The sequence below is a fragment of the Bombus flavifrons genome, chromosome 7, assembly GCF_040668555.2.
Source record: "Bombus flavifrons isolate JBK064 chromosome 7, iyBomFlav1_principal, whole genome shotgun sequence".
In the NCBI taxonomy this organism is placed as follows: domain Eukaryota; kingdom Metazoa; phylum Arthropoda; class Insecta; order Hymenoptera; family Apidae; genus Bombus; species Bombus flavifrons.
In genome coordinates this window covers 15,866,224-15,876,479 of record NC_138448.1, presented here as the reverse complement: position 1 = coordinate 15,876,479, position 10,256 = coordinate 15,866,224, and the positions used below count along the sequence as shown (strand labels likewise).

General features: G+C 38.7%; 1 protein-coding gene across 1 annotated transcript in view; it reads left to right on the top strand.

Moving 5' to 3' along the window:
* The first annotated feature begins 272 nt into the window (after positions 1-272).
* Positions 273-10,256, top strand: part of LOC138181693 (hexuronate transporter) — a 30,679-nt gene continuing 20,695 nt past the window's right edge. Inside the window, exon 1 of the mRNA XM_069116754.1 lies at positions 273-464. The gene's annotated coding sequence lies outside the window, so the exon portion shown is untranslated. The remainder of the gene's footprint in view (positions 465-10,256) is intronic.

Sequence of the window (10,256 nt, the reverse complement as noted above, 5' to 3'; positions counted from 1 at the left end):
GATACCTACATATATGATAGCCGCATATCGATAGTCTCCGCCTGAACTTTCGACTCTAAAGGAACAAGATACGAGCGATCAATAGAACGGACCTTGGAAATCAAAGATCAAGAGTATCGCGTACTCCCACCATAGCCAAGTACTGCCAGTACTTACCTGTTAATATACGAGCTCGAGGTGCCCCTTCCTCGATAGTGTCCGCGGAAGGCTCGATCCTTGGACACTTTCTTATAAATGAAGGTTGTCCACTGGCTCGTTTCTCATTTAGTCCTCCATCCCTCGTATTCGGAGGGATCCATCTGCGTGTATACGATCGGCCACGTACAAGCATACTTTTTACTCCGTTAAATCGTCTCAGTGTGTCTGTGCATCGAATCGATAGTGATATACTAATTATATTCTTTCTTTTTTCTCTTCGAGCTTCGTACTGGTGATTTCAGCTGAAAAACGAGCAGAACGAATAAGTAAGTAAGAAGCGATAATAGACGATTTATTTTAGCGGTTGATCTCGAGGGAACGATCGAAATCTTCGATCCGCGCGCACAGTCGTATTTTTAATACGATTGACAAACGCAAGGTATTCGATTGTTATTAATTATTAATCACAACGAGTATACTATACCTTTAACATTTTCTGTATTTTTGCGTCGTGAGATTCTGCGTAAATGCGAAAACGCGCGTCGTGTTTTTCGAGTAAGCCAAGTTTGACAGACGGAAACGGCTTAACGTAGATGCACGAAGAAGAAGAAATTCCACTTCTGGAATATGCATTTAGACGTACATAGATATTATGTACTTGGAGAAATAAATGACAGTTTACGCATCATAGCGTTCATCGTACTTGACATTAACGAACATTCGTAGAACTAGACAAATTTGGTATGACGCAAGTGAAACGTATATAGAACCTAATGGAAAGACGCTTTATCGAAGCATAAGGATACGGATATGTGCGAATATCTTTCGTAGCCGCTGTAAGTTGCGTGCGAGGACACGCAGGCGCGTGCTGCAAGGATCAGAAGCATAACGACTTTGAGATACGATTTTTACGATTGTAAGCTTCACGTATATACCTGTTATTCTTTCATTCTGCAAGCCAGGCCAAACGAGTTCCTTTCTTTCAAGTCGCGTCGAAAAACAGGATGTAATAATAAAAATAACAATATATACCTGTAGTATCGAGTTTTGGTAGTTTCGATCAAACTTTGACTTACAGAGGTTCAGCTTTTCTCGGACGAAGTAGATTTATATTTCGATTTGCAGAGGTTTCCACGACGGACCAAGAGAACGAACAAAATTGTAGTTTTCGAATTACGGAGGCTCGAGTTATCTTAAACAAGCTTCCATCCAAATTACGTTTCTTTATGTTCGTAAAAATAACTTGCATAAATTGCATAAATAAAATATTCGCAGTTTATATATATATATATATTTGTATAATTACCGCATAGAATATCGTATTAATTATATAGCGATAGCGGTGTTGTTCTTTCGTATTTAACGAACGGTTCTGCGAGTTACAAAGTATTTTTACGATAGAATATCTTCACACGTAACGTGCAACGGAAGGTTGAGAACCGAGAGGTTCGATGTCGAACGAGAGATAACATTATGAAAATCGGGGAAAGAGATGTGATTTAATTATGTATTTCTATTTTGATGAGACGTTATCGAACTCGTATCGTTTGATACCGAGATCGACACTGTGACTAAAGGTTTATAATTGAACGGAAGTTATTACGTATTTATCGCGTACTCGAGTGTGCAATAACTCGTATAAAATGTTATTTTTCTTAAACGCTGCGAAAATTGTATTCCGATATATTTCTCTCGTTTATTTACGTTTTCCAAGAAACATCGTACGCGGACCTGTGTAATTTCTTTTTTGGATCTTTGTACATTTCATTCTATAATAATGTACTATATTCATGTAGCTTCAAGTATATCATAAAGAATCGTAATCCATAGTTTGATGTACAAATAATTAAACTTAGTGGCAGCAAAGTTAGTAACTTGCTAAATAAATGGAAAAGATGACTAGCTTCGATGTTTGTTTCTTGCCCATTAAATACGATATACAGGGTGGTTGGTAACTGGTGGTACAAGCGGAAAGGGGGTGATTCTAGGCGAAAAAAGAAGTCGAAAATATAGAATAAAAATTTTTCGTTCGAGGCTTTGTTTTCGAGAAAATCGACTTTGAATTTTAGCTCGGTACGCGTGCACTTTATCGCGTCTCGTTATAACGGATCTCACTGTAGATCGTTGTCTCGATGGAAAAATTTAAAAAATAAAAGAAGAAAAAATAAAAAAAAAATTTTTATTCTATATTTTCGACTTCTTTTTTCGCGTAGAATCACCCCCTCTCCGCTTGTACCACCAGGTACCAACCACCCTATATAACGTATAGATCGAATGAATTCGATCAGTTTGGGCGATCGTTCGCACGATATTATGGAAAATTCTTTTACGGCAGTGATAATTAATTACTAAAGGACAACAAACGCGTCCGTGCACATAATAACTACGTGTGCAACTACGTAATCACGAACATGAGCGTTTTGCATTCCGGAACTCATTCCAAACGGTACGACTCACGCACGGATTTCTTGCAGAAAGCTCCGCGTTTCGTGTTTCGAGCTGACTCTGTATCGCGCTTATATTTTAACGGAATAAACACTGTGTGCCGTAATCTATGAATAATACGACTGACGCGTGTATCTCGAAAGTAATGCAACACGAATAAGTTTTAGAAAAGGAGAAAAATCTACTGGGAAGCTTATAAAATACATTATTTCTTTAACGTACGATGTTCGCGAAGGGAAACGACGATCAAATATTATCCTTGTAATTTTCAGTTCTTAGCTCTCGAGATCTGCTTTTAACAGATTCAGCGATACACTTTCTAACGCGGCATTTAAATATTCGAAGCTGTCGTACTCTCATACATTTTTCTTGATTTTCCGATTTTAATGTCGCTCTATGACGAAACGACAGAATTTTAAATATGACGTAATCGAAAACGAAAACAAACTGTCAGGGATCGAAAGATTGGAAAAGCAAAATATCGAAATAAAAATAATCTAGCGAAACGGAGTATCGAAATACTGAAATATAGATTTGAAAAATAAATGTTACAAAATTTAACGTAATCGCACCTAACTAACTTAGACGTAAGTATAATAAACACAATGGTACGTCGGTATCTTTTACAGTCACCGTACAACGCGTCAGTTTTCTACGTTAAATCTTCGAACATTTTCCTGAGTCACTGTATATGTCACTGCGAATCCAGTGAACGCCAAGTAGATCGGACCTCGATCGCGATATGGTTCTGCATTATTTGCGCAACGGTTGTTACGAAAGTGTAAACAGATATAACTGGCGTGTGCTGTCGAATAACTATCATTTAAGCGATATTTTCTCAACGAGTGTTTGTCGAGTTGAATCTACTTTGATTCTTTCGTGTCAACAATCGTTAGCTACGTCTGAACGATGTACAGTTCGGTCAACACCGCATTCTGAGAAAATCGTGAATCCCGATTATTAACGCAAACAAGTGAAATTTTATTATATTTCACCTTTAAACTTATATAATATCGTCGTTTGCTAATACGACTTATATATATCTGAACGGGCACGCGATACTTATCGGAGTAATTTACTAGACTAACTTAATAAAGAAAACGTACGTAGTGTCGCGTAAACTTGAGGGTTGGGTGATAAAACAAAAATAGTTGAGTCGTAGCACGACTATTAATTTCGTTTTAATCGAGCTTTGTTACAAATTCAGGGATCAAACTGGAATACACACTGAGTTAACATAAATCACAATTCACTCCGACCACGTTATGTAAAACTTACTTACACCGATACGTTAAGTACTCGACTGTTACGAGGGTAGAGACCGGTAATGATATGTTGACTATTCTAAGGATACGGAGTAAGCGAGTTTTACCGACGATACCGTGTCTGAGGAAAGCTAGGGGTGGGTGTGTCTAAGGACACGGGACTATCGGATTTGTCGATGAAAATTTTGGTTAAGGAAGCGAGGGCAGTAGACACCGTCTCCGATCGGATAATAAGACGGTCGGTGGACCAGGAAGGGTTTTGGCCGCCCTCGTGAGAAAGTTGCTAACGGAACATATCAGACGCGAGGAAAAACTAACTTTCCGTGTTAACCCGTGGTAAACGATAAACGTAAAAGGAAACCTAAGACAAGAGATACTCGTTTGGTCCGAAGGACCTTAACTATGAAAATTCCAAGATCCTCGGTGGGTACTTAGGACTATCGAGTGTACGCGCCAAGGATGTGCAGACATCTGGGAAGAAAACCAAGTTTCTATGCTAACAAGAGGTAGACAATAAACGTAACAGGGAATCTAAGACAAGAAACACTCGTTTGGTCCGAAGGACCTTAACTATGAAAATTCCAAGACCCTCTGTGGGTACTTAGGACTATCGAGGGTACGCGCCAAGGATGTGCAGACATCCGGGCGCCGTCTTGCCCGCGGTGTGTGACCTGGTCTCTGATGCGAATTGACGTTACAGTAGCATGGCGAAAAAGACGTTAAAAGATCTGTTGGAATACAACGATATTAATCTTATACAAACGAGGTGATTGATCGAACGGATTCTTCCCTTCGTTGCCCTTCGATATCCCCACTAGCGTGCGTTCGTTAGATGTACCGCGGCGGCTGGCGCGTGTATGCTCTTCCGAGAATTCGGCGGAAGAAGCGCAAGGATATGGATGGAACATTGGGTACGTCGGTGTCGCGCTTTGTCGGTGTAACGCCAATTCACATCAGAGACCACGCCACGCACCGCGGACAGGATGGCACCCGGATGTCTGCACATCCTTGGCGCGTACCCTCGATAGTCTTAAGTACCCACCAGGGGTCTTGGAATTTTCATAGTTAAGGTCCTTCGGACCGAGCGAGTATCTCTTGTCTTAGGTTTCCTTTACGTTTATTGTCTACCACTTGTTAGCATAGAAAGTTGGTTTTCTTCACATCTGGTATGTTCCGTTAGCAACTTTCTCGCGAGGGCGGCTAAAACCCTTCCTGGTCCACCGACCGTCTTATTATCCGATCGGAGACGGTGTCTACTGCCCTCGCTTCCTTAACCAAAATTGTCATCGACAAACCCGATAGTCCCGTGTCCTTAGACACACCCACCCCTAGCCTTCCTCAGACACGGTATCGTCGGTAAAACTCGCTTATTCCGTATCCTCAGAATAGTCAACTTATCTTCACCGGTCTCTACCCTTATAACAGTCGCGTACTAAGTGTTACATAACGTGGTTGGAGTGAATTGTGATTTATGTTAATTCAGTGTGTATTACATTGTGCTTGCTGAATTCATAATAAAGTTCAATTGAAACAAAGTTAATAGTTGTGTTACGACTCAGCTATTTTATTTCATCGACCAACCCTTGAAATTTACGTGACAACGGCGTAGCGCTTTATATCGCGAAGCTGCTGGAAGATTCCGTGGCGCATGCCGCCACACAGCATCTACACAGGTATTTGAACAGAGCACTTACACAGGTCACACTCATTACTGTATAGAGAGTGGGGTTGAACATCTTTTCAGGGGCCATGGGTCACTAAACCCCGATAAATGCGACCATATTACATTCACACTGCGAAAACAGACACCACCAAACATCCTACTGAACGGCACGCACATACCGCAAACAAGGCAAGTCAAATACCTAGGACTCCACCTAGAAACACAACTCGCATGGAAACAGCGTACTAAATCGATAATAGACAAAATACAGATAACAAGGAACAAATGCATTGGCTAACAAGTGGAAAATCCAAATTAAGCATAGAAAATAAATGAAAAATATACAAAACGATCGTGAAACCAATCTGGACGTACGGAATACCACTATGGGGGACAGCAGCAATGAGCCATATAAACAAAATAGACACGGTACAAGCTAAAATTCTTAGAACAATAGTAAACGCTCCATGGTACGTTAGAAACGAGGATATACGGAAGGACCTGGGAATACCAACGAGTCAAAGAGGAAATTAGAAGACACGCAGGAAAATATAAAGAAAGAATAGGAACACACCCAAACCGGCTAGCTGTGGAAACGATCAACACCTCAAACATGGATAGAAGACCGAAAAGGAAACACCCAGCAGACCTCACAAAGGACATAACCTAACAAACACGAAGATGGTATCCTACTGGGGGTAGCCATTCACGTGATAATCTAACAGCTAAAAAATTCTACCAAATGTCCAAACTGGACAAATTGTGAATGTAAACAACTAAATAAAAAAAAAGAGAAAAAGAATGGGTCGCTAAGTCAGTCAGTCTGAGAATAACTAGTCGACTGTCGACGTTCCACAACACTCGCTTGTATTTTCTGTAATTTTGTTTAATAAATATCGCATAATATTATTTCTGTTGAGAAATGTTAAGTTGGTATGATCACTGGTTGCTACAAGCTAAGTTGGTACGACTTCTAACGACGCTCTTTTGTCTTAGAAGTCGACCACGTTGTTCTATTGACTTGGAGATTCCTGTGTGGTAAGACGTGTTATAAGACTGAATTATCAGACTGAAATATATTGGAGAAAACGAATCTAAGTGAATCGTTATTTTATAAACCCAAAACCTTATTAAATAACAATTTCAACATAAACGTTGTGTCTTCCACGGATTATTAATCTTAATTTCGAGATTAAATTCTAACAAGATACGTTTCAGAAAATGTACACCTAACAACCTGATTTACACACGAATAAGAAATTCTGAGAGATTCGTCGATAAAAATCGTCGCGAATTTGTACGACTCCAATTATATGATTCCTTTCAAACGAGACGATGATCGTTAAAGTGTTCAAAATAATTTGTCAACTTTATTTAAATTTGTACGTGTCCCAATACTTGCGGATATTCCTGCTCGAAAGTCTTAGATCAGACTAAAACGTAGAGTCTTATTCCATGATTTTTGCAACACCCTGTATAACTCGTATCCGTAGAGTATCAGGGACACGCCTTCGTCTCCCGACGATATGCTCGTTCGTTCGATCGCTAAACATCTTATGGCCTACATCTACAAACAGTAGCCGGACTAATAATAAGATTGATCGTTATTATCGAAGTCATTATGAATACCGGTAACTCTATATACCTGAAGAAGTGTAGCAGGTGATTTAATCGAGAGGGCCCGCTATCGATATCCAATCGGCGTACTCGACTGCCGGGTATACGCCCATAAGGCTCGTCCAACGACGATTGCATCTATCATCGGTGAATAATTATAGGAAACTACGGCGGCTACGAGAGACATCGATGCAATGAAATTTTCCTCGGATTCTACGTTTCTCGTTTTCGTAGAGTCAAAGTTTCGTAGTTGTACGAAAGTACTGTCGAACGATACAACGTTTGACTCTGCGTAGGCAAATTGTTTAAAAGAATGCCGAATACCTGAAATAGAAATACTTTCATTTTCGAAGAAGTCTCAGATTTGGAAAAAATCTCCAACGGAACTAGATTTCGGCAAAACGGAAGAACCGTTTAAACCTTTCGCTCGAAAACCCAATGCACAATGTACTCGATGTACATACAATACGTTAAAGACTCGAATAAACAGACTGCGGATTTTTATGCATTTGAAACTGCGGAAACTGCAGAAAGGATATATGAAATGTGCCAAGTATTTCGCTTTCTATGAAATACTTGGTACGTGAAACGATCTCCTACCCAGGAGGTGCTAATTTTTTAATTATATTCTCAGAGATTATCAGATTAGAAAAATTATAAACTCGCGTAAAAATTCGCGGCCTACCGACAAGCATCTCAGAAATACTTCCGATACGCCTAAGGCGAGCATGGCAAAAAAGAATGAAATACGGTCGTGTACACGACTCGGTTTATCCATGGAAAATTCAATAATACGCTGCTTGCCCATGAATCTACCTGAATGTAATTAAGTAGTACTTAGCCGATATGTAAACGTTACATTAAACAGGAAGGTGTGTCGATACTTTTTATAGCCACCGTATACCGCATCGTCGTCCACTGCCGCAGCTATCGCTCTTGTTTCTTATCTTTCTTCAGTTCCCCGTTACGGTTCTATGTTCGCAGAAAAAAAGAATCTAATACATCCGGCTGTTTCATCGTAAATCGATTCTCGTTCTATCCTCGTTCGTTTGCGGCTATTATAACGTCGTTAACTAATTGTTGCAGTATGAATAGATGAAATAATACAAGCGAGGATTTGTCGATGACAATGTCTGGACGTAGATTTCTGGGATTTCCGATACATATTTTTTGATTATCGACGGATTAGCATGGTCGGGAAATACAGTGGTCGAAATGGCGAGGAAACCGATGCGATTGCGAGCCATTCTGTTGCGTTATTTGTCCTATTGTTAATTAAAATATCGTTAATTTAAGTATCGTCTTCGTCGTATTATTCATTGTTATTAGAAAATATTGTATTTGTTAGGTTAGATGATACATTTACACTGTACATGTGAATGTGTGTGTAAACGTTAGAGGGCGTCCTGGTCTGAGTCGAGACAAAGGACCCTTAGAAGCTGTTGGAAGTTTCTGGAAGAGTCGGTTGACAACAGGCGTGCGTGCAAGAGGGTTATCGAGGTCTTCGGAGCGTAATATATATGTAAAGCTGTTGTGTGCGAAATAAAGAAAACTATTTGTGTTTCCGAATCCTCTCTTTACCTTAACAGTATTATTTAAATGAAAATGTACAATTCGTTTAAAAAGAAGCAGAAAGAAGCGAAACTTTACGATAGCGAACCACCGTCGATAGAATCCAGTCTCTTTCACTGTTCGATTTTTGTGATCTTCACTGGCACTGTTCACACGACTTTTTTAATGATGTTTATTTAACCAAGGATACAATTTTTGTTACATTTTGGTATTCATAATAAACTGTGAATTTTGGTAATGATGTGCTAGGCAAAAGTACCGATACGCGACGGTACGACGTAGCCATACTATATTATGTGTCGGTGTTTTACATTTTTTGTGATTTTAAATCTATTCTTTGGATTTAAGCCGCTGGGGAGCGGAGCTTTTATGTAGTTTTGTTTTTGGTTGATTTTTTTGTCCTGAAACTTGGTCGCAAAACAGGACGACTGTTCACACGACTATTCTGTTAGAGGTGAAATTTTCAACGAACATTGGATACATATAGTTATGACATAGCGCACGGAAATTTTCAATCCGTATGAGAATATTTATGTTACGCCATATTGAAGAAATTTTACTTTTAAACGATTCTGAAATTCTTCACCGTTGACTAATACCATCGGCTCACAAGTAACCGAAATAGTTTGAGCTGGATTTGTATTCTAAATAATGGATAAATCGATGATATAGCAACTTGATGTATGTTGATTTTTTACAGTCATCTCTGTTAAAAAAAGAAGAAGAAATAAAGGAAGGGAAGATAAACGAAGAAATTCCAATTAAATCAATGATACTGTCGTTCGATATTTAACCAAAAAATCGACACGTTCCTTTGCATGAAAAGGAAATCAAAAATTACTAGCTTCCTTTTTAGCTTTTTAATCTCGATCCAATCGATAATGTAATAAATTAATTTATGTTAATTCAATAATCGTCCGATATGTTTTTATCTTCTTTTCACGATTATTCGTATAATTGCAGAATCCTCAGAAAACTACATAATATGTATCATCAATTAGCTAAAAGAACGTGGCTGAGGAACGTGTTAATTATATAACGACCGGAAAAAGTATACGCACACTATTGTATTTATTATAGTATTTGTATTTATATTAGTATTTATTATTATAAAAACAACCAGATAAAAGACGCTTGATCAGAAGATAAGGGTACGTGGAAATAAGTTTTACAGCCAATTTGCATATCGTTTATGTATCGGAATGTTTAATTGCCGTGAAGTCGTAACGTCGCGAATAACAGCGTCTTTTAAGCGAAACCATAATCGTTTTAACATTGTAGCATAGACGCATGGTGGAAAAATAGGATACTTGTACGCGTACTGCAAATACGATTTTTTCTTTTTTATTTATTAATATTTACGATCAATTCTCGCATTGAGAATTTTCAGTAATTTTTTCTGGCGTGGCGCAGTGACATGGCTAATTATTTATAATAAGTTAATACTTATTATAGATAAGTATAATTTATAATTTATAAGTAAGTGTTATACAAATACGATTTCACGCTGAATTACAGTCATCTTCGAAAAAGTAGCGTTATTTCTTTCCTACTCG